This window comes from Saccopteryx bilineata, chromosome 8 (genome assembly GCF_036850765.1).
Source record: "Saccopteryx bilineata isolate mSacBil1 chromosome 8, mSacBil1_pri_phased_curated, whole genome shotgun sequence".
Lineage (NCBI taxonomy): Eukaryota > Metazoa > Chordata > Mammalia > Chiroptera > Emballonuridae > Saccopteryx > Saccopteryx bilineata.
The window spans coordinates 82,498,034-82,525,861 of NC_089497.1; the positions used below are offsets into that span (position 1 = coordinate 82,498,034).

The 27,828-nt window shown below is 36.6% G+C and overlaps 1 protein-coding gene across 4 annotated transcripts in view; it reads right to left on the reverse strand.

The window, feature by feature from the left end:
• The window catches only part of NLGN1 (neuroligin 1), a 999,306-nt gene that overhangs the window by 816,411 nt on the left and 155,067 nt on the right, over window positions 1-27,828 (reverse strand). For 2 of the 4 annotated variants that reach the window (XM_066241523.1, XM_066241519.1), the window contains exon 1: window positions 10,847-10,958. The exons of 1 other annotated variant lie outside the window; for it this stretch is intronic. The gene's annotated coding sequence lies outside the window, so the exon portion shown is untranslated. Of the gene's footprint in view, window positions 1-4,799; window positions 4,854-10,846; window positions 10,959-27,828 lie in introns of those variants that run through there. One more of the 4 variants, XM_066241522.1, reaches the window with a different exon arrangement.

The following is a 27,828-nucleotide window of genomic DNA, read 5'->3' on the forward strand; positions in this document are numbered from 1 at the left end:
TAATGGAAGGCCTTACAGGGCACCTGAAGCAGTGGTCACGGAATTGGGTCCAACTTGTTTACCAATCAAGATCTTCCTTCCTGGAAGATACTCTCCTCAAAGTCAGTTTTTGCCTGGAGGGACCCCAGCTAGCATCCCTCAAGGCCTGGCTCAAAGGTCAGTACTTCCTTCCCAACTTTTCCCAGCCACAGAGGAACTCCCTTTCTTCAATTCTCAAAGCACTGTGTTACCTTTTTTGTAACTGAATCCATAGTAGTTTTTAATCACAGTAATTTATAAACTCAGCTTCCCTTTTCATCCTTACATTATTTAGTGCAGAGCTCTGGAGAGGCCAAAATGAACAACATGGGAATAGTGCTGATTCTCATAGAGACTGATTCTCATGGGGGAAGACAAATTATGCAAATCAATTACACAGATAACTACCTAGTTATAAATGCTTTGCCAAAGAAGGACAATGCAGGTTGCTCTGAGAGGAGATTTAATGAATCTGGAGTGGGAAGGTGATCTTGAAGAGGGGATCTATATACTTGGTCTTGAGAGATGAGTAAGAGTTGGCAGGTAAGAACCAGGAGCAGAATGTGTCAGTCTGAAATGAGGAAAGAGTCAAATGCTGTGAAGCCAGGGGCTTTCCAACAATGAAAGATCAGTGGAACTTGCGAGGAGGTGAATCAAAAGGCTGCAGAGGAGATGATAATTCAAGAATTTCTAGGTCATTATAGGGATGTGAAGTCATTTCCCAAACATGAGAAGAATTATAATCACAAAAATAATATGATCAGATTAGCATTACTCTTTAAAAATAGAGGCTACCCACCTGGCCTATGGTGGCTCAGTGGATAAAACATCAATCAGGAATGCTAAAGTCACCAGTTCAAAAGCCTGGATTTGTTGGATCAAGGCACATACAACAAGCAAGCAATGAACAACTAAAGTGAAATGACTATAATTCTCACTGCCCCCACCCACTGTAAAATCAACAAATAAAATCTAAAAAAAAAAAAAAAGAAGCTATTCCTTTTGAATTGTTGATTTGTAGTAACCGAACGCAGAATAATTCACTATATTACTGTAGGTCATAAGAACATATTTCTTGAATAAACAACCCATTCATTCATTATATTATTTTTCATCAAAATTGACCCTACCCTCAAAACTGTTTTTTTAATCTATCTGTGATGACTGACCTGTTTGATGGCATTATCTTATTATAGTTGGAACAAGACGGGGTGAAACAGAGAAGAGGTGGAAACAAATTAGAGTACACTGATGTAAGGTTGGGGCCGCCACCATCGTGGCCATGCAGGTTCCCATTGGATTCGGGCAGATGGTAAAGGAACTCTGGAGCCAGAAAATGGTGGGCCATTCCATTTATCAAAGTCTCTTACTGACGGACTAGCAAACAGGCAAGGAAGATCGCTTCTCTCTCTCTCTCTCTCTCTCTCTCTCTTTCTCTCTCGGCTCCCAAAGACCCCGGTCATTCTCCGGATCCTCCTGGACTCACAGGCAATGTAAAGCCAGAAGCCACGGCCAGAGCCACTAACACAGCAGCCCGGCCCATGCAGGTTCGCATTGGATTCGGACAGTCGGTAAAGAAACAACGGAGCCACAAACTGGTGGGCCATAGTCTTTAATCCTACCTTGCACCCGACGGGCAAGTGAAAAATACACACTGGGCTCCAAAACCTAATCACATTCAGTGCTCACAAAGCCACCGACTTATCCAAGTTTCCTAGAATCAAAGGTTTCTAGCTCACCAGCCTTATTCTCCTCAGTTCCCCATCTCCTTCCTTCTCCCAGATACAAACTCTACACAAACTGGCATCTCACTCAGCACTCCGCCATTTTAGCTGCTTCTCCTGGCCTCCTCCACGTGGCCTTTCTCTGCTCTCCTCTGCTCTCTCTTCTAATGATAATCTCAGGAACCAAGAGCCAAATCCCGTTCTGCCCCCATTTTATAGTGTAGCTTCACAACCTTTAATCCAATATACAAAATAGGGTAGTCTCTAATACAAAGTCACTTCTCTGAGGCATGATTGGATTGTACTGCCCTACATCAAAAAGGGTAGGAAGGCTTAATCCCAAAACCACGCCCCAGGCTACAAGGATTCTGCTTGTCTTTAGCCCAACACACATTAATATCACCTGGGCGACGGCCTCCTCCTGGGCAGCGTAATCTTTAACAAAGTGAGCATAATACATTTTATCTGCCCAACAGGCCCCTACCACCCTCAGCACTCCACAGACAAATAGGTTAGGCTGAAATCCCAGGGCTCCCAAGCTCCTCAGTACTCTCTCTCTCTGTCTCTCTCTCTCTCCATTTTCTCTGCACTTTCCCACCAAAACAGGCTGGGAGAAAATACCCTTCTCCAGCAAACAATAGCAAACAATGACCCCTCCCAAGCAGGGAGGCAATCGTAATTTGCAATCTGCCACCCTGAGGGCAAGCACCATGGCCTTCAATAAACTATTCACACATGGCATTCCCCAAATACAAGCGAACAAGCCTAAAAAACATGTTATAAACTTATTTTCCCAACAACTGAAAATCTTCATTTTGCAGCATGTGAGTGGATGACCATATAGACAGGTAGCTAATTCCATTATTGTTTATCAAAAAAAAAGGGATTCTAAGGTGCTCTAAGAGTTTTTTTGACAACACAAAGAAAAAAACATCACGATTATAGTCTTTCCTTCTACATTCCACAACTGAATTTCTGCTATGACCATCATTACCACTAATGGCTAAATATTACTGTGTCTTATTTGTTTTGTTTTCAGGGAGCAGTTGAAACAAGCCATTTAACATTGAACTATATAAAATAAATTTTAGTTTCTGTTTATTCTGAACCTACTCTCAGATAAAACTTCCAAATTTTAATTGTTAAATCTAGAATCTACTTAGAATTCTTGTCTTCTAAAAGATCAAGGTGAAGTTGAGTGATGAGTAGGAATTGATAAGGCCGAATGTTGATTTTTTTGTTTGTTTTAATAAAAGCATGGTCAACATTTTAATGTATATGTAAAATACTGCAGGATGCATTTTGAAAACCAGTTGGCAGCCCTGTGACCCCCCTTCCCAAAGAAAATGAATAATTTACTCAAGCTCAGGGGAGACAGCAGGTAGAGTTGATTACTTCCCATGATATTAAGTTGATGTTATGGTCTGAAAGGGGTCACCTTTGAATCCCAAGTTACTGTGTCCAGAAGCAACTTAATTATGTCTACCACTGTCTATAAGAGTAGACAGCACAACCTAACATTAGTGTTACATTCTCAATGTACTATTTAAGGATATATTTTGTTTCTAGTGACTTGCTATGCCTGGCAATAGTGGAGAACTTCCTTGCTTAATTAAAGTCCCCTTTTTAAAAAAAATTCTTGGTGCCAGAGAATAACTACAACTTTGGCAGAGGCAGTGCTAAATTTCTCAGTATGGGTCTATGCCAGGATGTGTCAATCTTGACCCCTTGGAGGATGATTAGCAGAGACAGGGTCGTTAAACCTTTGTGTCCATTCACTCCCAGGCCTCTGCTGGAATTGGCAAATACTGTAGTGACTATTGCTTGAGAAGTAACTGTACTAGGACTTGGACTAAGTCACCGACTCCTTTCAAATAAGGCACTAAACAGTGACGGCTTCCTGGCACTCCTGACCTTGCTTAGAGCTTAACCAGTCTCCAAAGGAGAAATAATATCACACTTGCAATCTTCTTGAGATAGCTACATCTCTTATTTCCCTTCATATTACAGTTCTACTAATACTAGTATTAACAAGATTCAAATCAATCTTCCAATCATGGGTCATTTGTGTAACAGAACACTAATGTATAGATATTCACAATTAATATACACATAGAATATAATTTGCTAAATGAGTTCATCATTTAAATAAAACTGATTAATTTGGATTTTGGAATTATAAAGTATTTTAAGAAACAATAAAAGTATTAAATAATGACCAAAAAACCAAAGTTCATTATATTTTAGATCTTATTGTCTAAGTTCTAAGTGTTTGAAATAATTTTTAGTGCTTCCAGATCTCTTGAGATATCACATTTTCTCCATGGCAGAAAATAACCCTAATGTACATTTTGGTTAATTATAACTAGAAACAATCTTATTAGATTTGTAAGTCTTGATAAAATAATCTATCAAAATAAGATAAACTTTATATAAAAATAATAAAAAAGTTTCAATTATTTGTCTGATTAAAATTCAATCTTTTAGCCTAACCAGGCAGTGGCACAATGGATAGAGCATCAGTCTTGGACATGGAGGACCCAGGTTCAAAACCCTGAGGTTGCCGGCTTAAGCACGGACTCATCCGGCCTGAGCATGGGCTCACCAGCTTGAGACCAGAGTTGCTGGTTTGAGCATGGGATCATAGACATGACTCCAAGGTCACTGGTTTGATTGAACAAAGGGTCACTGGCTCAGCTGTAGACGCTCCCCCTCACCCCATCAAGGCTTATATGAAAAAGCAATCAATGAACTAGGGTGCCACAACAAAAAATAATGCTTCTCATCTATCTTCCTTCCTGTTTGTCTGTTCCTATCTGTCCTTCTCTCTGTCTCTCTTGCTAAAAAAAAAATAATAATAACTATTATTACTATTATTTAAATAAACTTATTTATTTATTTATTTATTTATTTATTTAGTGAGAGTCAGGTGGCAGAGACAGATTCCTGCATGCACCCCAAATGGGATCCACCTGGTAAACCCCCTACCAGATGATGCTCTGCCCATCTGGGGTCGCTGCTCCATTGTTTGGCAACCAAGCTATTTTATTTTAGTACCTTTAGCAAGGCCATGGAGCCATCCTCAGCACCCAGGGCCAACTTGCTTCAACCAAGCCATGGCTGCAGGAGGAAAAGAAAGAGATAGAGAGAGAGGAGGGAGAGAGGAAGGGGTGGAAAAGCAGATGGTCGTTTCTCCTGTGTAGTTATCTATTAAAATAAGAAATAATTTGTTTAAGAAAAAATAAAAAGCAAAGATGCAGAGGCCAATTATTAAACAAAATGGTAACAAGCAAAGTTAACGGCAGGTCTTTATTCAGGTAACAAGTATTTATTGGTCACCAGTTATGTGCTGGGCACTGTTCTAAGTGCTGGCAAGAAACTTACAGTTTTGAAAAACCAAACAAATCCCTGCCTCATATAAGTTATATAGTCTGCTACTAAAATATTGTTTAACTATGTAAACTATTTTACCTTTATATATTCAATAAATCCTCAGATATTACTAAAGGCCATATCTTTAAATAATAGCAGTTTTTATTATCAATCTCATATTGTAATATATACATTAGTACACACCTGGCACAGTTAAAGAGGTAATGAAACTGGTGCCATTTTTTTTCACTCATAACTAAAAGGATAGATAACATTGTCACTTGTATGTAAAGTTTTGGACAGCTAAAGAATATAGATTTAAATTAAAAATGACAGACGCAATTACTTGAAACTATAATTACCGAAGTGAATTTTTATTCTTTCTAGTGTTATGGTTAACTATTAAATGGCTCAAGTATCATTTTCAGGTATGAATTTTATGACAACTGTTAGTCAATGTCATATGTAGTAACCACTGACAGTTCTGTCATAACCAAAGTGGTTGTCCTATGGGGAAAATTTACACTAGGAATAATCCCAAATTAGTTTTAATCAAATCAATATTCATTGATTTCATATGTGACTGTTGAATTTCCAAGCACAGTTAGTATGACAATACAAAACTACTCACTATAACTTTAAACAAAAAGGCAAGAAGAAATTTCAATTCACTTTGAAACATTACAATTAACCACGTTTTCTTTTCCTGAAGCTTTAATATTCATTAAGTCAAGGAAGAAAAACCTACTGTTACACATATGCTATGCCAAACATATGAATAAAGAACAAGTTGCACATCAGTTGAATGTTTCAAAAGAGGCAATTGTTCAGAAACATATATAAGACCTCCATATTACTGACTGACTTCTTCACTCTTTTCTGAATTTACCAATGTTACCTAGACACATACAAAATGTAAGAAAACGCCACATTTTAAGAAAATATTTGCTTCACATTCTGTCTCCTCCCTAAGTTCTGCTCCCAAATACATCCCCATTACCAAATAAATAATTAAGCAAGAAAACAAAATAAATAAAACTACTTATTTTCTAAATTAAGCCAAAAATTAAACAGAATTATAGGTACAGGTAAATGGATACAGAAGCAAATTTCTTATTGAAACATCTGTAGCAATAACTTAAGTTAAATTTGTTCCAGAACAATCACTTAGAGCTTACCCAATGCCATGAGCTTTAGTAGGTAGCTCTAACTGCAGGCATATGTGGTATTAGAAAAGCAGTCCTGGCCAGTGTGGGTCAGTGGCTACAGCATAGGCCAGCGTATTGACTTCCTGGGTTTGATTCCCAGTCTGGGATCACAGGAGAAGCAACCATCTGCTTCTCACCCTTCCCTCTTCCCCTTTTCTCCCTCTTCTTCTCCCACAGCCAGTGGCTTGACTGGTTCTAGTGTGGCTCTGGGGGCTGAGGATAGCTCGGTTGGTGTGAGCGCATCAGCCTCAAGCACCAAAAATAGCTCAGTACTGGAGCATCTTCCCCAGACAGGGGTTGCCGGGTACATCCCGGTTGGGTGGGGCACATGTTGGAGTGTGCCTCACTCATTATCTCTCATCCTCTCACCTAAAAAATAAAAATAAAAAATAAAAAAGAGCAGACTACAGAAATAAAAGAGGTTACTGTGTGGCCTGTTTCAAGGGAACACGTTTATGTACAAAAAAGTGTGGCTAGATATATAGTTAAAATATTAAATTAGAATTGCTATAGAAGCAGAGAAAAGTGAAAATACTAAAAATATATATATTCTTTTATTTCATACGTCAAACCCAAGCTCATCAACATAGAGGAAGGTCTTAAGATGTGAACAGCATTGGGTAGAGCTAAGTCTCAGCCTGGAACCTTATTTCTTGTGATATATCACCTGGCTTTTTATTTTACATCTGTAGCAATAACTTAAGTTAAATTTGTTCCAAAACAAATTTCATGCTTAACTTGTTTTTCTTAATTAAACTTCCTTTAGCAGTTCCTAATATATGTATTATTAATACTCATTAGTCCCATTCACACTTGCCTGTCATTTTTTGACTATACATTCATGCATTGAAGTGCTCTGTTGCTATATATAGGAAGAATATTAAATAACAAATATGGGGACTTGAACATTTTATGAGTGTCAGAATGAGGGAGTCCCTGCAAGGCCCATAAGCTTTCACACAAAAGAGCATTACTGCTAAAGCTAACATGTTAACATGTCTCAGATCTATAAAGTCTGCAGTAATGGCAGCAGTAAAGCGTTTTGCCATTGACTAGAATTTCTCTTACATGCAACGGAAATAGGCACAGAAGAGAGTATAGTGACTGTTATGAAAAGAATTCATAAAAACCCACATCTACCCCCCCAAAGTTTAATGTCTAATTATTTCAAATGCCTGGAGCATTTACTAGTTTTTTCTGACTTCAGTTGAGCTTGCACATGGCAGGCTTTCTCTTTCACAGTTTGTTACCAATGGGTATAGTAAGTCTTTTTGTTTTTATTTTTTGAGGAGCACATTTTGAAGACAGAGATTATTTATAGTATCATAGCAATATTTGACACAGCCAATGAGATTTCATAAATAACAAAGCAAAAATAATCAAACCTGTTACCATCAAGGATTCACTCTTAGAAATAGTGGGGGGTGTTGCTCTCCAACATGATTAAGTGGTTAGCTACCTCACAATACTTTAAGTTATGTTTTAAAAGGTAATGACAATGACACTCTAAATTTATCATGACTAGTCATTTTTTTATTATTATTATGGGCTTTGCAAATTTGAGATACTAAAAATTAAAATTTTAAATAAACTAAAAAGTAGGATTTTTGTATTTTCAATAAGACAAAAAAAAGATAAAAGATTTCCGATTGGGAGTGTCATTTGTTAAATTCTTACAAATCATTGACATGTAGTAATTTAATTTTTAAAAATCAGTTCATGGAAAATAACGTTTAACTATATTTAATCGTTTCAAAATCAAAGGAAGCCAAAGAATGTGATACTTCCCTCTGAATGTTAGGCCACTTAGAACACATGGGAGGCTTTCGAGGGACAGGTGCAGCTGTCAAGCAAAGCTCCATTAAATGCAACATCAAATATTCAAGTTTTTGGAAATCCAATGCTATTCCTTATCACATCCTTTAAGAACTATGCATGCAATTTTCAGGGCTAGCTCTGAGCTTCCGTCCTTCTACCCTAAACTACCATATTTTGTGTTCTTCTGCAACAAAACTGGAACTGATAAAAGCCATCATGTTCTTTTTACTAATCATTACTAAAAATATGTGTTTCGATAATAGTGGATCAAAATGTAATTTTCTAAGCGAATTCTTCAGGTTTTTCGATAGTTCTTAGAGTGATCCACTCTATTCATGGAGAACATTTACATAACTGGGTACCTTGCTCTTCATTTACTGGCTACAACTTAAAAATGTTTTTGTAGTGTGTACTTTTGTTTATTTCCATTGTTCTTGACCTTCCAAAGTGAATTTACCACCTACAAAGTTTACTGAAGTTTTATGTAGGAACTGCTTGTAGAAACCAAAAAGCAGGCCAAAGTTTCCCTCTTTTTATTCTTTCTGCCAAAAGAGAATAGAATGGGGGGGGGGGTAGAAAGTACTGGATATTCTTGACGGAGAAAAATGTTGTTCAAACAAGACAAAAGCACTCTAAGCTGAGTTATCTTCCATAGCACTGTAGGATATGCCATGACCACTGGCACAAAGATTGCAAAATATGCAAATTTACTTTTAAAAGGGGCCTCTTTTTTCATGTTTTATATCAACATTATATTTAGCCTAAAAAAAATCCCAGCCCACCTCCTATTTACCTTCACTATCCATTTAATGTTATCATTTACTATGTTATTTACTAGCTGTCTTTTATTGTTAATTTAATTTTTCTGTTAAAAAGAAAGGTGTTAAATTTTACTGGACTGTGTAGTGGCTAGAATGTACCAATACACAGAACACCCATTCTTCTAGTTCAAGCTGCACATGAACCACGTGACTTAAAGTTGGGTAAAATAAAAGGCAAACCTAGCCTTTCAAATATCTCCTTAAAACTTACACTTGGGCTTGTAGAATGTATCTCTTGCTATTTCTATCATTTTGAGACAAGCTTGCACAAAGTTTGTAGAAATAAAAACTAACTTTCACTGCAGAATCCTTGGGAGACAAAAGTTTTATATTTTGCTATCTCACCCCTAAAAAGAAAAAAGAAATAGCATGCCGCTTGTTTTAAAATTTAGATTTAAGAAATTCATATGCACACACAAACCCAGAAAGTTTGGTGAGGTTCCTGGTTAATACCAGAATATCCACTGCATCTCATGCCTGAAATAAGTACTGGGAGGCTGAGTGCCTCAGATGACATTGAAGAGTTGCCTTTCATAGAGTTCACAAAAAATGAAGAAGCTTCAATGCTAAAACCAGAAAGGTATTTATATACACTTCATAATCTGTAAACAGAAACCTGTGAAAAAAATATTTGATGCTTTTGTTCAAAAGATTAAAATGTACACAATGCATTATTTTATAGTTTAATAAGCATTTATATCCATTTTATTCTAAAGCATTTGAATGTCTGAAGGTTTAAAATGTAATGAATTGGTCTTAAATTTAAAAAGCCAACTAAAATCATGATGCTGAAGTGTCAGAAAAAATAGGGGGGTTGTTTGATAATCTATATATATCTATGTGCATGTTTTAAATGAATCAGTTCTTTATAGCTTATTGTTTTGAACCTATGTGGATTCCAAAACTGGTTCAGAATAATATGCTTTTCTGGATTCCAAAGCAACTTTTAATTTCCTAACTCCATTAATATTCAGTCATTAGAATGATTAATTTTAATTTTATCTGCCAAAACTGATTTTTCTTCTGCAAATAAAGATGAGCTTTCCTTGAGGTACAAAATAATTTTTTTTTTTTTAAAGGAAAAAACTGCCCTGAATTCTGCTGCAAGAAAATGTCTGAGAACGCGCGCGCTCCTCTCAGTTGGAAAGAAACGCCAGTAAGTGTCGAGGCAGTCAGGGGAAGGATGCATCAGAAATGCACCCGGCCGCCCGGCTCTCTCGCCAACCTGGGCCTGGGCAGAAAGGCTGCCACCCCTTCCTGGACTCGTCCAACTCAGAGAAAGTTAGCTCGGACTGTATTATGCAAAGTCGTGCAAGTGAATTACAAGACAGCATGTGTGGTCAGTCACTCACTTAGTCTCTATCCCATGCAGCGACCCTGTAAGCCTTTACTGGTCGGCTGAGAGAAGAGGGAGACGGAAAGGAGAATGGAAAAAGAGAGGGAGGGAGAAAGACACAATGTGAAAATGGCAATTCCTCCTGCAAAATGCCCTTACAAGCCAAGACAGCCGCGGAAACCACTGCCGAGGCAGCGGCGATTTCCACCGGGGTTTTCCCATTCCACATGCAGATTTTCCAAGGCACCACTGCCTCTCCTTCTTAAAGTATCAATAGGAGAGAGCACTGGATCCAGAAGGGATCTCCCAACAGAGATTTTCAATGCAAAGTTGAGAGCTTTGAAGGTCGCTCGGCTTCCCCACCGACGCCACAGAATAAAGGTTTTTAAGCTCAATCTAGGTGACTGCCTAGCGATCCCTCCGGAGCTGCGCGAGGTGGTTCGCATCTCCCCTTCTCTCCCACTGCACAGGCACCGCGCTCGCAGCACCTGGCACCGACACACACGCGAACCCCGGCAGCCCCCTCTTACTGGAGAACCCCCGACCTACCTTCAGCAAGATAAATCCACAGAGCAGACTCCTCATCTTCCCCCAGTCCCCTTCCAGTAATTCAAGGAGACAGTTTCTACAACACTTCGCCTTCAAATTCAAGCGGAATTGGTCAAAGTATTTACCAGTTTCTAGACCTTTTTTAATGAATCTTGAGTACCCTCCGTATGTCTCAGAATTCAAGATGCTTCATTTTTTCCTCTTTAAGCAGCCGCAACCCCAGTTTTGCGTCCCTCCCCTCCTCTTTTTTTTCCTTTCCTTTTTTAATTTTTTTTTTTTTATTCACCCACGGACACTTCCAAAACGTGTCTATTGATCCTTTTTTCTCTCCAGCTGCAACCAGGATCCAGGATCCTGGGGACCGAATGCCACCTCCACATAAATCCGACCATCAGGCAAGAAATATAAACGATCAAACAACGTTACTTCTTTCAGCTGCAATCAGATAATCCTACTAATCCAATAGATTTATCTCGATTGGAAATTGACCTCAAAAATCCCCGGTGCTGATGTTCAATAGAGAGAGCGATTTCGTAGTCCCGTTCCTGTGACCAAAAGAACTGTGGTTTCTTTCTTTCGTTCTTTTTTCTTTTAAAAAATCTTTTTGGATTCTGGGTGCACTGCTCCCAATAATGCCGAGGACCCTGGTTTTTCCCAAATATAGGTTTCTACTCCAAATCAGTTCAGGAGGAAAAATGATACAAAGATACCCCTAGTGGCTCCAGGTGATATTGCAGGGACCTCACTTTTTTTATTTTTCCAATCCCCTCTCCTCACCTTCCCTCCCCCCCTTTCCCCATGTAGATAACTGGCAGCTATAGTAGTTAAGCAAGAAGGTTGAATGGAGATTAACATGAATAGTATATGATTACTTGCAAAAAATCGTCTGATCTTTTTTGTTTTAAAAGAAATATTCTGTGCTTGTCTCCCTAGTATCCATCTTCTTTCTACAGAATTTTTTTCAATGGCATTTAGTAGCTAATATGTCAGTTTGGCATATCTAGTGATCCCAAAGCAAGTGTATTTGTTTCCTGAATAATTACAGATAACAAAAGAAACTTCAGTTTACCAGAATATACTACTTCTACAAAAACTCAACATTTTGTTTCCTTTAAAGGAATATGAATATATATATATATACACACACACACACACACACACACATATATATATAGATGCAATTTCTTCTCATTTGGATTTTTGATGTTCATTCAGCAAAGCATATGATGGCTGCTATGAGCCTATGGTGGAAGACAATGACTTAGGGTCATTGTATGGGCCTCAATGTTGCTTGCTTGAATCCTTTGCAATTCAATGACCTCAAGTTTACTACTAGAATGTTGACAGGTTTTAGAGAAAAACAGCCAATGCAATACATTTTAGGACTCCTCTTTTTTGGTAAGTAATATGTCACAGATTTTCTGTACCTACCAATAACCCATGAATCTTTGAAAATAAGGATTATGACTCATAGGACCAGGAAAAGAATGAGATTTTGCATTTTAAACAAGCCCTCTGACCACACTCTGATTATCAGGGGCCTAGTAAACTCAGATTCATTGTCATTTTGGTGGGTACAGAAACTGCAAGGACTCCAAATCTTTCTCTTAACTGACTAAATAATTAAGCCTTTTTAGTAAAAGTGCTGTTATACAGTCAAAACACTTTTTAATACTAATTTTGTTATTAACTGGCTGTTTGACTGCGAGAAGTAAGTTTTGGACCCATAGTTAATCTATTCAAATCAAAGATTAAAACTAAATAAAAAGAAAAGAACATTCCTGTTCCTAGATCAGAGACTCAATATTGTAAACTAATCTATGAAATTAATATAATATTATAAAAATCCCACCATGGTTTTTCATGGAATTTGGAAAGTTAATTCTAAAATGAGTTTGCAAGAGCAAAGGGTCAAAACTTGTCAATACAATTTCAAAGAACATAGTAGAGTTTCCATATGACCTACTAAGGCTCAATATAAAATGACACTAATTGAGGCAATATGGCTTTGCTTCAGAAATAGAAGTTCATTAAAACAGAGGTCTCAGGAATATATTATGATTTTATAGAAACTTGGTAAATAGGTGGTATTAGAGAGCAATGTTAATAAAGGAATTTTCACACAATATATTAGCCATGAAAATATTATAATGCTTGCTCTCAATATTACTCCTAAATATGTACTTAAAGATGAATAAAGGCTTGAAGATGCAAAACAAAGCTCAAAAACATTTAGAGAAAGACAGCTAGTAATGTTAGGTAGACTAGAAGAGAAGGATATTTTAAACATTAAGACATAAAAAGTAAAGTCCATAAAAAATGTTAAATTTAATATATTAAGATAAAAAATTCTTGTATACCAAAGAAGTCAAGACACAGAGTGAGAGAAGATACTTGCTGTGAATATAATCAAAGGAGGATTAGTATCTAAGTACATAAAGATTTCTTATAAATCTATAAAGAGCAATGATAAGAAAAAAATGGGCCAGGAAAATGAACATTCAATTGATAAGAGATTCTCAATGTCTAATAGAGATAAAAAATATATATTTAGTTTCTTTCATTATTATAGAAATAGAAGTTAAAATGATGAGTTATGAAATTAGCAAAAGTTTGTAAGTACAGCAATACTAAGTACTGATGAGGATGTGGAGCAATCATGGAGAGTATATAACAGAACTTCAGCTTGGTAATATTGAAAGATTTGCATAACCTAAAATCCAGTTGTTTCATACCTGTGCATTTCTCCACACATGTGTAGAAAATACCTCTAATAGCATTTCTAAAAAGAAAACCAAATAGAAAATAATCTAAATGCCTTTGGATAAATAAGTGCACAAATAATGTATAGACTATTCACATACTGCAATGCTGTAGTAAATGCAGTAAAAAGAAAAAGGAACATCCTAGGGCTACTTCAGTTAGCCCAGATTCATCTAAAATATGCAATGTGGGGCAGCAACAACAAAAGCAGGTTGCAGAAAAGGATGATACCATTTACAAAGTTTAAAAACATGCAAAACAATTATATCTATTATTTTTGCACATATGTAAATGCAGCTGATGCATATATATTATAAACATAAAATTCAGAATAAAGTTATCTCTCAGAATAATGGAGTTTAATGAAATTGGAAAAGTGCCATAGTAATTTCTGCCAAATCTTCAGTTCTTTATTTTTCAGGCTGAATCTTTTTTTTTAATTATTCTTATTAGGTGAGAGATGGGGAGGCAGAAACAGACTCCTCATGTACCCCAAAGAGGATCCATTCTAGCAAGTCCCCTACCAGGCAATGCTCTGCCCATCTGGGGTGTTGCTCCATTGCTCCACAACCAAGCTCTTCGGCTATGGAGCCATCCTCAGTGCCTAGGGCCAACTCACTCCAATCAAGCCATGGCTGTAGGAGGGGAAGAGTGAGAGAAAAAGAGATAAAGAGGGACAAAAGGAAGGAATAGAGAAGCAGATGGTCGCTTCTCCTGTGTGCCTTGACCAGGAATAGAACCTGAGATTTTCACACACAGGGCCGATGCTCTACCACTGAGCCAACCTGCCAGGGCCCAGGCTGAATCTCTAGTACACTAGTGTTTATAATACTACATATAAGTTGTTTGCATGCCTGAAGTATTTTTTTTGAATAAAAAAATAGTTCAGCTAGATGATTTCTATGAACCTTTACAGTAGCAGAAAATTTTATAATTAGATTAAGTATTTGTAGAAGTTAAAAAAATCAGTATAAGATTTTGGAATATGTATCATGATGTGTTTTCAATATAAAGATTTAAAAAATCTGTAGCACTTTATATTTCTAAGACTTCAAAATGGATAGATGATTATTTATTTCTATAATAAATATAAAAATTTCCAGCTAGCAAGCAAAAATCACCACCTAAATAAGAAAAATGTGGTTGAAATAGGGAAAAAAATGTTACCTTCAACTTGCTCTTTCTTGTATTTTTCCTTTGATCTCACATATAGTACTTCATGTATAGTAACAGCAGGGCCTCTGAATTTGTGAAAAAGGCAATTAATCGATCATGTTCACTTTTGACCACATTCTGAGACTAACCTGCCAGAACAGAGACTGCCAAAAACCAGACAGCCCTAAGCCAAACTAAAACACAAAAGGTACTTCTTCCAGAATATTTAAAATACATATATAAATGTAAATAAGAAGGCTTTGCTAATATAAAATATGAGAATTGGAAATCTCATTTCAAATTCATTAAATAGTATTTTCATAATTCATAAAAAATAGGAAAAGATATCAAGTATTAAGAAAGAATTTTTTTAAGAGTCAAATATAAAAAATAAAATAGCTAGATTAGTAGTTAATATCACCCAATTCATGCTGAACTCAGGAAAGATGCCTGGACAAATTGTCAATTTTCAACCATTCAGAACAGTGTTCTTGACCAATAACCAAAGCATTTTTGTGATAAAGAAACAGAGAGCAATTTATTTTCTTTTAATGATAGAACAAACAAGAAGGAAGAAGTAGATGTAATATTTCTAAAATGTGGAGAAGTTGGCATTCTTTCAACAACCACTTACTGAAAACTACGTTCTGTACATGGAGCCCAGCACAAAGCATTTCACAGGAGAGTTGACTTTAATTCAAACAACTACCATAGACCCTTACTTTGCTATCAATAATTAATTTGTTTATTGTAAATGGTTAGTAGTTATTTTGAACTGGTATTTCACTATCTCTACCAAAGATGAGATATTTGATATTAATACAGAACTAAAGGTTTTTTCCAATTTTCTTATGTACAAAATGGTTTGAAGGTTTACATAGTCACAAAGGAGGAAGAATAAAAGAAAGAGAAGAATAAAGACTAAATATGAATCAAATCATTTACTTTACAGAGAGAAGAATAGTAAGTTACTTAATCTTTGTGTCCCTCAGAGTACAAATGATTAATAAAATGAATGACTTAATAGATCAAAGAGTAAAATTAGTTGATACATGAAAAAAAATTATTCTCTATATTGGATGGGTCTGCTATCTCTCTTTGGAGAATAAAATTAATAGAGGAAAGAAGTAAAAAAAATTACTATGACTAACAAAAATGAGAAATTAAAGACCAAGATTGGCAAACTTGAGTGCCATTTGGAATATGAGATTCCAATTTAATTATGCAACTAAAATCTTAGCTGTGCTAAATCTCAAGAGAAGATTACATGTCCCATTTTTTCCTATACTTTAAACAAACAAAAATGATTGATTAATACTAAATGGATAGCCTGACCTGTGGTGGCGCAGTGGATAAAGCCTCGACCTGGAAATGCTGAGGTCGCCGGTTCGAAACCCTGGGCTTGCCTGGTCAAGGCACATGTGGGAGTTGATGCTTCCAGCTCCTCCCCCCCCTTCTCTCTCTCTCTCTCTCTCTCTCTCTCTCTCTCTCCCTCTCCTCTCTAAAATGAATAAATAAAAAAAAAAATTAAAAAAAAAATACTAAATGGATCATGTAAAAAATGGCATGTTTCTACTGCAACATACATAGATGAGAGGTATTTAATTGTTGCTTTTAGTGCAAGAGGAGTCATTATGAAAAGAGAGTTGTAATATTTTTGCAGGTGGGGGCAATAATTGATATAAAAACAAGTCTTTTATGACAGGGTCAAATCAATTACATTTTACTTGGTAATAAATATTTTAGGATGTTATGAAAGATTGGTGTTCTATGTCTGAAAAAACAACAGAATATTGTAAAACACTTTTTCTAAAACAAGTCTCGGGAATAAACAATCCTCTACCATCTTCAGAATTCCCCTGATACAACTTCATTTTAAGTACTCAGACTTGAATCTAAATTAATGGCAGCTGAGAATTATGAAAAGCATAAAAATAAAAAGTGTTGCAACATTACAAGGTCTACCTGCAGCAAAGGTGGGTGTTCACGAAGGGGCTCTTTCTACAGGGAAGAATCTGCTCACACAATCTTCCTTAATTAGAAAAGACTACTTAAAACACCGGACTGAAACTGAGGATTTCAGGTATGTTTTGGGAGAAAACACCTGCTTGAATGCTAAATTTACCAGATACATCTTTATATTTCACATTTGAAGCTTTGTATTGGAAACTGAGGAAGTAATGCCTAAGACAAGGTATTTTAGGATGAGACTGTACATAGAGAAGCAGGGCTTTTGCATTAAGGTTGAGATACCAACACATGTTTTTAAAGTTAGGGGTTGAAGTCAGAATTAAATTCAGATTTTCAAAATAAACTCAAATCATTTTGAACTGTTAAAAACTTTCAAATATTGGTGCCATTATGCTAATATTTTTCTCTTTTTGTATCTCTTTCCTTTTTTAATCTATAATTTATACTTATATGTGTTACAATTATTCTTTACGTAAAATACACAAATATTCAGCTCTTAGCGGTTAATAGCTTAATTCATTATTATTTTGTGGAATATTTTGTTTTGAAATAAAATTTTTTATGTCTTTGTGAGAGTGACTATTATTTTACCGACCCTCTAGTAATCATAGCAGATTCTCTTAATATGTTAGCTGCTTTTGACTACATCATACCATGACTAATTTCAGTCCTTTGCCATATAGTCTAGAACAGGGGTCCCCAAACTTTTTACACAGGGGGCCAGTTCACTGTCCCTCAGACCGTTAGAGGGCCGGACTATAAAAAAAAAAACTATGAACAAATCCCTATGCACACTGCACATATCTTATTTTAAAGTAAAAAAACAAAATGGGAACAAATACAATATTTAAAATAAAGAACAAGTAAATTTAAATCAACAAACTGACCAGTATTTCAATGGGAACTATGGGCCTGCTTTTGGCTAATGAGATGGTCAATGTGCTCCTCTCACTGACCACCAATGAAAGAGGTACCCCTTCCGGAAGTGCGGTGGGGGCCGGATAAATGGCCTCAGGAGGCCGCATGTGGCCCACGGGCTGTAGTTTGGGGACCCCTGGTCTAGAATGAGTTAAATTACATAAAATGGACTTAAGTATTTTTTTAGTACTGAATAAATAAAAACCAAAAACTATCCTATTGTATATTACTCATTAAAGTTTATTATATATTTGTTTTTGTCTGTTTCTAGTATTAGCCAAATTTATTGTAAAATTTCACCCAATTATGAAAAAGCCACATAAAAATTAATGTTAGGTAGTTTAATCTGGAAAAGGAAATTTTTAGTACATCCTAATGGCACTGCCATTTTATTGACTTCAGACGGGTTTGGTACTTTCTTCTCTGGATATAATTCCATACTCTCTGCACAATTACAAATGTACACTAGCCTCAATTTTCATTATTATTCAATTAGTTTATAATTTAATGAGCATTATCTACCTGTCTCAAAATATTTAGTTCTATAATTTCCTAAACATTAAATAAAGGAAACCTTTAAATGACATCTTTAAAAATAATGGATCTCTTTTTCTGCGTGTGTGTGTGTGTGTGTGTGTGTGTGTGTGTGTTGCCTGTGTCTCTTTCTTTCTTTTTCTCTCAGGATCTCTGAACATATAAATGCATCTATTTAGTTAATTTTTGATTATTTAAATCAAATTGGAAATTGTATCACAAATGATTTAAAACAATGAAGTTTTCTAAAATTAAATTGTATTTGATTTTAAAGCTTACTTTTTTATTGTATGTAAATAAAACTATTTATGATGATCTTTAAATAAACTATATAAAATGTAATGAAAGAGAGTGATAAAACCATATTACACTTAATACATAAGAAGTTGTTCACTTCCAACCATCTGTTATAAAAATCATAATGCTCGGCCTAAGCATTGTGGCTTTTACTCTACATATTTCTAAAACTTCCCTAGATTAACAAGCTAACGAATGGTGTTTTGTAACTTTGAAAAATAAAATATTGATCCTTTATTTCTAAGTTATACCAAGACAGCAGGAGGGAGGAAAAGAGAAAAAATAGTATTTTTTTTTTATTTTGACAGAGTCAGAGCAAGGGTCAGCAAGAGGGACAGATAGGGACAGACAGACAGGAAGGGAGATGAGAAGCATCAGTTTTTTTTTTTTTGTTTGTTTGTTTTGTATTTTTCTGAAGCTGGAAATGGGGAGAGACAGTCAGACAGACTCCCGCATGCGCCCGACCGGGATCCACCCGGTACGCCCACCAGGGGGCGACGCTCTGCCCACCAGGGGGCGATGCTCTGCCCCTCCGGGGCGTCTCTCTGCTGAGACCAGAGCCACTCTAGTGCCTGGGGCAGAGACCAAGAAGCCATCCCCAGCGCCGGGGCCATCTTTGCTCCATTGGAGCCTTGGCTGCGGGAGGGGAAGAGAGAGACAGAGAGGAAGGAGGGGGGGGATGGAGAAGCAAATGGGCGCTTCTCCTGTGTGCCCTGGCCAGGAATCGAAACTGGGACTTCTGCACGCCAGGCCGACGCTCTACCGCTGAGCCAACCGGCCAGGGCCAAGAAGCATCAGTTTTTTATTGCAGCACCTTAGTTGTCCACTGATTGCTTTCTCATATGTGCCTTGACCAGGGGGCTACAGCAGAGTGAGTGACCCCTTGCTCAAGCCAGCGACCTTGGGCTCAAGCCATGTCGATGATCCCACACTCAAGCCAGTGACCCTGCACTCAAACTGGTGAGCCTGCGCTCAAGCTGGAGACCTTGGGGCTTCAAACCTGGGTCCTTCACATCCCAGTCCAACGCTCTACGCACTGTGCCACCGCATGGTCCAGCAAGAAAATAATAATTCTTAAAAAGCAGTTGCTTATGTCGATTATGCATAGAAGGTAATGTCAAAAAAGTTCAAAGCAAGATTTGTTATAAGTCATAACACTGATAGACTGCAAGGGTAGACAGTTTATGTGGTAACAGAAAGCTTACCCATTATATGATAAAATGAGAATGTAATTCTTTGCAATCCGCAATACATTCAACCAATTAAAAACATCTTCATCACTCATGAGCTTGATAAAAAAATATAAGAACTACCTTATAGCTGAAAGTAGTTTTTACCAGAACTCAAACTAATCATTAAAACTAATAGAGGCCCTGGCCGGTTGGCTCAGTGGTAGAGCGTTGGCCTGGCATGCAGGAGTCCCGGGTTCAATTCCCGGCCAGGGCACACAGGAGAAGTGCCATCTGCTTCTCCACCCCTCCCCCTCTCCTTCCTCTCTGTCTCTCTCTTCCCCTCCCACAGCCAAGGCTCCATTGGAGCAAAGTTGGCCCGGGTGCTGAGGATGGTTCCATGGCCTCTGCCTCAGGCGCCGGAATGGCTCTGGATGCAACAGAGCAACGGCCCAGATGGGCAAAGCATCGCCCCCTGGTGGGCATGCCGGGTGGATCCCGGTCGGGCACATGCAGGAGTCTGTCTGACTGCCTCCCCATTTCCAACTTCAGAGAAATACAAAAAAACGAAAAAAGAAAAAAAACCTAATAGAGTACATTTGAACTATGGCTGAAAAAATTGCAGCTTTATAGTTCTGTATAGATTCCAAAGATTTCCTTTTGCTAAACAGAAGAAAATCAAGAAGGCAAATGACTGACTTAATAAGGTTACACAGAGTTTAGTGGCATCACTAGAGGAGAAGCTATTGCACCATTCCACTTTAGACTCATTCCTTTTTATGTTTGATTGCTGGTATTAAAGTGTCATTGTTCTTAAAGATTTTGACCACAACCAAATTTTAAAAATAAATATTAACAAATTGAGAAAGCACGACACTAAATATACTTAATAGAGTAAGCAGAACAATAGAGAACATTAGCTGTCCTTGGAATTTGTAAATATGTTACCTTACATCAGTGGTCCCCAACCCCCGGGCTACGGACCGGTACCGGTTCGTGGGCCATTTGGTACCGGTCTGCAGAGAAAGAATAAATAACTTACATTATTTCCGTTTTATTTATATTTAAGTCTGAACGATGTTTTAGTTTTAAAAAATGACCAGATTCCCTCTGTTACATCCAAGACTCACTCTTGACTCTTGCCTCAGTCACGTGATACATTTATCCGTCCCACCCTAAAGGCGGGTCCGTGAAAATATTTTCTGACATTAAACTGGTCCGTGGCCCAAAAAAGGTTGGGGACTACTGCCTTACATGACACAGGATGTTACTGATGTGCTTAAGGTAAGGATCTTGAGATGGTAGCAAAGTAATCACGGGGCTCCTTATAAGAAGAAGGCAAAGAGTCAGAATCAGAGTAAGAGATGTGAAGACAGAGGCAGAGATCAGAAATAGATAGAGAGATGTGAAGATAAAAGATGGAAAAAAGGGCCAGAAGCCAAGGACTGCAGATGGCCTCTAGAAGCTGGAAAAGGCAAGAAAATGGATTTTGCCTACAGGCTCCAAAAAGAATGCAGTCCTTGCCAACACATTTTAGACTTCTGAATTCCGGAACACAAACTCATAAGTTCATTTTGTTTTAAACCACTAAATTTGTGATAATTTATTACAGCAGCAACAAGAAGCTAATACGCTTAATAAAAAATATTAAAAGTACTCTGGGAACATTAATACTACCCAACAGAAATATAGTGTGTGATACATAAATAATTTAAAATTTCTTAGCATACACTTTAAGAAGAGTCAGGTAAAATTAAATTTAATGATATATTTTATTTAAACCAATATGTTAAAAATATTATCATTTTCCCATAGATTCAATATCAAAAAATAATAAAGAGATCTTTTATGATTTTTCATACAAACGTCTCAAAAATCTCTTGTGTCTACTGGATACCTTCTGTCTAGAGTACAACTCAGTTTGGACTAATTCCATTTCAGCAGCTCAGGAGCCACGGATGGCTAGTGATTGCCATATTGTATAATGCCACTGAGGACTAGAAAAAACAAATTTAACACATTTGTGTATTTGGGATAAATGATTTCAATATTCTTTTATCTGTAACAATCTAGATTAAGAATCATCAAGGCAGCTAAAAAAATCAGGATGGTTGTTATGTCCAATTTTCTGATAACTTTGTACATGAAAAGTATATTTAAAAAAGTAGAAACAAATACAAAAAATAACAGAATGAACAATGTGATACTTAATGATACAGAGTTGTCTGATGTTTGTGAAAAATATAATACTAAGGATAATAGAAAAAATTTATTTGGTATATTCAGAGCAGGAAGACAGCCAAGTAGGATAAGAATGCCATTATTTGGGGCCAACTATGTAATATGACCAACAGAAAGACAAAACTATTAAAACCTAGGCTTCCATTTTTTTTTTTCATAGAAAAGAATCATATTTAAACTGGAAAAAAATATGATGGTGAAGAAATGGTAAGAAAGCCTGAAGTTGATTTAAATTTGTTTTAAAAATCCAGGTCAAAATCCATTACCTAACAGGATAATAAAAATACTTGCAGATGTGTTCTTGGAACTAGTACCTGCTGCGTTTGAGTTGCCATGGAGAAATGCCATAAAAATTGTTAACTGTGCTGTTTTCAAACAGGGTTTCCAAAACTGAAGTTTATTCTTGACAGCAGAAATTCTAGAATGTATGCTCACATGTATTAAGCGTATGCCAAATCAGATTAAAAACATTTTATTGAGTTAGTAGAATGGAATATCAAACATGTGGTTTGAATTGTTTATGTTGACTTCATCCAAGGCCTTTTTATAAAAACTACTCATAATTTTCTTCTGGGCAAAATTATGAAGCATAGGGCTGACTGATTCTGCGGTTGTGTAGATCCTTTAAAAGTTGAACAATCATTCTTCTGCAGCAATCAGTAAGTGTTCTCTGATGTCCTCTTCTCTTTTTTCCTTTTCTGAGGATTAAAATTTCTATAAGAATTTGTTTTGTAACTAGGTCCATCCACTGAGCAAATTAGCCTCATGGTTGGTCTGAATGAGTAGCTTTGCTAGGAGCTTGCTTTGGATCATAGAGTTTTAAATAGATTGTTTAAAACCATCAACTGTTTTTGGTATTATTTTTTTAAGGGAGGCTTCATCAAACTGTTATAAGGAGTTTGATATAAATTATTTTTATGTTAATATTTAAATTTAATTTTAATTAAATTTAACTATTTTTTGATATCTAGTTTCTGTCTATTCTCTATTGCAAAATCAAAATCTCCTTATTTAGAATTTATTCATTTATATAATATGAATATTTCTATTTAATGAAGCAAACATTTTTATTGAAGGTATATCTTATTGATATTATTTAATTGAGTTTCAAAGAACTTTGGATCATAAATAGAGTGAGTTTAATAACAGCTTCAAATTTAACTTATATTTGAAACAAGTAAATTAAAATACAACTCAATATTAATCTTAAATTTAGTACATACATTTCAAATAAACTTCTATATTGTAATGGCTATGTACTTTCATCTTTTTTGACTCCTAAGCTGGCCAAAATCCTTCCCTACTTTCTCTTTCACCAAGTATATCAAGAGGTAGATCATGAAGCAATATCATAAACAGAACACTAATAATACTAACAATAACAGAAAAGAAAAAAAGTCTTACTATAACCTGCCTCCCTCCTTTTCTCATGCTCTCTCTTTCCATCCCCCCTTTGATTTCTCTTGTTTTTACTATGTAATACAATATATAGTGTATAATTATATATTTTATGTAAATTAATTCTATTAATATATTTAATATATATATAACACAATATACATAATATACAAATGCAAATATAAATATTCCCAAGTGGCTTTTGCAAAGACTAACATTTTTACCCACTTGTTTGCTCTCTCAGCTTTCTTGAGGTTATGTAGATTTAATAGTCATAACAAAAATAATGTCAGCTCTCATTTGTTGAATGCATCCTCTGTACTTAGTTTGTATACTTATATGTATTTTTTAAGTTTGAAGGGTACGTTTAATTTTTCCTATTTTTACAGGTCAGTAAACTGAAACCCAATAACACTAAATGACTCTCTGATGCTAACAGATTAAATTGAGATTGTAATCTAATTTAAATCCAAGCATCTTGTACTTCCTGTTCACTGTGAAGGGTGGTGAACTCAAGAGCTGTAGAGTATGGACACTGAAGAAATCACTCTGCCCATAAGTTAATATAAATGAAATGGTCAGCTGGGAAAGTCTCCAAAAACAGAGGAGATCATCTTTGGGTAAAGAATGTCCCATAGACTTCTCAAGAAGCAGGGATAATGCCAAGACTAGGTTAAATTCTGTCACCTTGTCTTATGGAGGGCCACTGTTTCTGACTGTCTTAAAGAGCAATAAAGGGTGAGAGTGCCCCCTGTAGTGAGATGTGGGTATTTCACCCTTAGAAGTCTGAACTATGTACTGAAATGAGGAACTGCATCAGGAGGCTACTGCCACATGTTCAACTTGAGAGCAGTTAGCAAAATTCTTATAAAACACCACTGAGATGAGAGAAAACCCCAGCCAATACTCTCAGTTGCTAGGAAAAGACTTAGTTTCCTTGACAACCATATTTCCTCATGTAGAAGATGCACTCTTTTTTGAAAAATTTGAGGTCTAAAAACTGGGTGCATCTTATACAATGGTTGTGGCATTTCAAATGCCATAGATGGAACCAAAGACGAGGCAATATATGAAGACAGTGATTCATCATCAAACACAGATGAGGACAAGGTAATCGATGGCAATTTGTTGTTTTGTCTTTTATATTTTTCTAAAGTGAGAAATGAGGGGAGGCAGAAAGACAAACTACCACATGTGCCTGACTGGGATCTACCTGGCATGCCCACCAGGGAGCGATGCTCTGCCCATCTGGGGCATTGCTCTGCTGCAACTGGAGCCATTCTAGTGCCTGAAGCAGAGGCCATGGAGCCATCCTCAGTGCCTGGGCCAACTTTGCTCCAATGGAGCCTTGCTGTGGGAGGGGAAGAAAGAGACAGAGAGAAAGGAGAGGGGGAAGGGTGGAGAAGCAGATGGGTGCTTCTCCTTTGTGCCCTGGCCAGGAATTGAACCCAGGACTTCCACACACCAGGCCGACGCTCTACCGCTGAGCCACCTGGCCAGGGCTCGGATGGGAGTTTTGACAGTGATGAGGAGTTGTATGAACTTTATGATGAATAAAACTTGAGTTCAATAACTTTATGTAATACATTTTTTCTTCAAATTTCGGGCCCAAAAACTAAGGTGCGTCTTATACATGGAGAAATACGGTATGTGGAAAATGGCACTGGCTAAAAACCACAGATAGATAGGGCCAACAATGAAAATGTAGCCCGATGGACCAAGGAAGTATGATGGACCAAGCAGAAGAGTCAATTAAGGTTAGAGCTTGAGATCAAAAAGTACCTGACAACAAGATTCTCTCTTTTTTCTTTTCTTTTTTTTTTTTTTTTTGTGAGAGGAGGGGAGGCAGAGACAGACTCCCACATGAGCCCCAACCAGGATCCACCCATCAAGCCCACTAGGGGGGCCATTGCTCCATGGTCAGCTACTGAGCCATTTTTTAGCACCTGAGGCAGAAGCTATGGAGTCATCCTCAGAGCCTGCGGCCAACTTTGCTCAAATCAATTGAGCCATGGCTAGGAGAGGGGAAGATAAGTGGGGTGGAGAAGCAGATGGTCGCTTCTCCTGTGTGCCCTGACTGGGAATCGAACTTGGTACATTCACACGCTGGGCCTACGCTCTACTACTGAGCAAACCAGCCAGGGCTACAAGATTCTTTATTCAGGATTTGCAGGTGATTCTGGGGTTCTCAACAGGGACCTGCATCAGGTTATGATTGCTGTGTGGCTGTGCCAACCTCCTCACTGGCCTCCCTGTCCTCATCTAATCATCCTTCTCCATTCTTCACACTGACATCAAAATAATTTTTTAATAAAATATTTTTAAAATCACTTTTCTATTTAATTATTACCAGAATAGGTGGTTTTCACCATGGTTGCCCACTAGAATCTCTTGAGGGGGTAGGTAAAAAAATACCAATGCTTGGGGCTCTGCCCCTAAGCTAGATCTCCCACATTTTTGAAATATTACCAAATATTCACAGGTATAACCATGGTTAAGAGCCCTGACCCAGCGGGTACATTCTAGACTCCATAGAATATCAGTAAAGCTTCCTTAAACTGGACTCTGTGATCTATGTGCTCAAATTTGTTATCAGATGGACCTGGGTGCAGATCCCCAGTTTTTCACTCACTAGTGACACTTATTCACCCTGAGTTTCCCTTGTCTCCTCTGCAGTATGGAAGTGGATACAGTATTTGTGCAAAGGCAGTATTATCTATAGTATGGAAGTGGATACAGTATTTGTGCAAAGGCAGTATTATCTATGTGCCTTGAACTTAGTGTTTCCCTGTTCGCTCTAAGTCTAAGTTTTGCTATTGTGAATGAGCAGTATCAATAAAAAAAAAAGGTTGTTGATCATGTAAATGTTTCATTAAAACACTATCACCAACAACAAAAAACCAAATACTTAAACCTATTCTCCATAGCTTTGTAAGGAATACACTATAGGAACAGATACGCAGTAGCCCGACCTAATACATGTCCATAGAGTGAATAAATAACTCATGGGAACATTTTGGGGTACAGGGTTCCCATTACTTTCCAATGAAGTATATAATGTTTATTAATTATTTTTTAAATAAAATTCATTCTGATAAATCTTGAAAACTGTGAAGAAAATGTTACAGTGCTGAAATTTTTATCTTACTTCTCGGTAGATAAACTTGAGCCAATAAAAGTTTAACATAGGAAGTTGAACACTTTCTCTAGATAACCAGATCCTTCATGCCAAGGTCATCTTTGATAAAAGAAATACCAATACATAGAAACATCTTTCAGCATAAGTGATATTTTCCTTGAGAAAAGAATGCAGCAGAGTATACAGATATTGAATCATAATGTTGTACACCTGAAATTTATAAAATATTTACCAATATTACCTCAAAAGGTTAATTTAAAAAATCAGTCATTTATAAAATACAGTTCACTAAGTACTGTAACATATCTAATTATTTTGACTTCTGAAAAAAAAGCTTTTGAGAAAAGAAAGCAGATAATATTTGTTTTCTTTTATAATTAAAAAAGTGATTAAGAAAAAACTTGACTTCTTTATGACCACACAGGGGCTTGCTCTGTGTAGAAATCAGACCATGGACTCCTAGTTTGATCTTTGGAATAATACACCTTGCTATTACTTTTCTAAATTGGCAGAAATACCTAAGGTAGCTTAGTCTTGCAGTTTTCAAATATTTCAGGTGGGGGTAAATTAAAAAAAAATTCTCATGAAATTGTAAGCAAATATTTTAGGTAAAAACAGAGCTGATGTAGCGGAAGGCGAGGAGGCATCTTTGAAGATCTGCACTGTCACAGTAAAAGAATGTGTTTACAGAAGAAACGTAAAAATGAATGAATGCTGTTTGCTAACTAGTTTTTTATAGAAAGCATGAGTGTGGAACAGTGTGGCTTACATTCCTAGGAGGGGGCCTCACTTGAACTTAATACATGTTGTATCATATTGCCAGAGAATAAGACAGCCCTGATCCTCAGCAGCTCCTACCTTACAGCTCTACAATTTTTCATTACCATGAGTGCAAGACCCTGCTGGATGCCTCTCTTAAACAATCTACTCTTTTCCTCATAAATTTGAACAGAAAACCGGAAACTGCAAGCATTTGAGGATAACAACTAGCATTAAAAAAATAATATATATATATTTTTTTAAATAATAATATATATATAACTGTGGTCAGTAAGCATATATTTAAAGAAACAATAGAAAATATTTTTTACGCATTTAACCTATTATAATAATAAATGAGATTCAAAGAACAGTTGTTTTTTAAAATAAGTTTCTCTGAAAATATCTATGAGAATAAAGTATTTTATATAATTTCAATATTGAAATATGAAAATTACTAGAAGCCCTGAGTAACCAAAGAAGATGGCTGCAGATTAATTCATAAACTCACAAATGAAGTGAAAATCTCCCCCTTAAGAACTAATGCCTAATGGATTGTATAAAAGTTATCTGAAGACTCGGAATCCCAGGAGTCCCCTTGACTTCTTTTACTTCTGGTGCTTTTAAGGAAAATAATG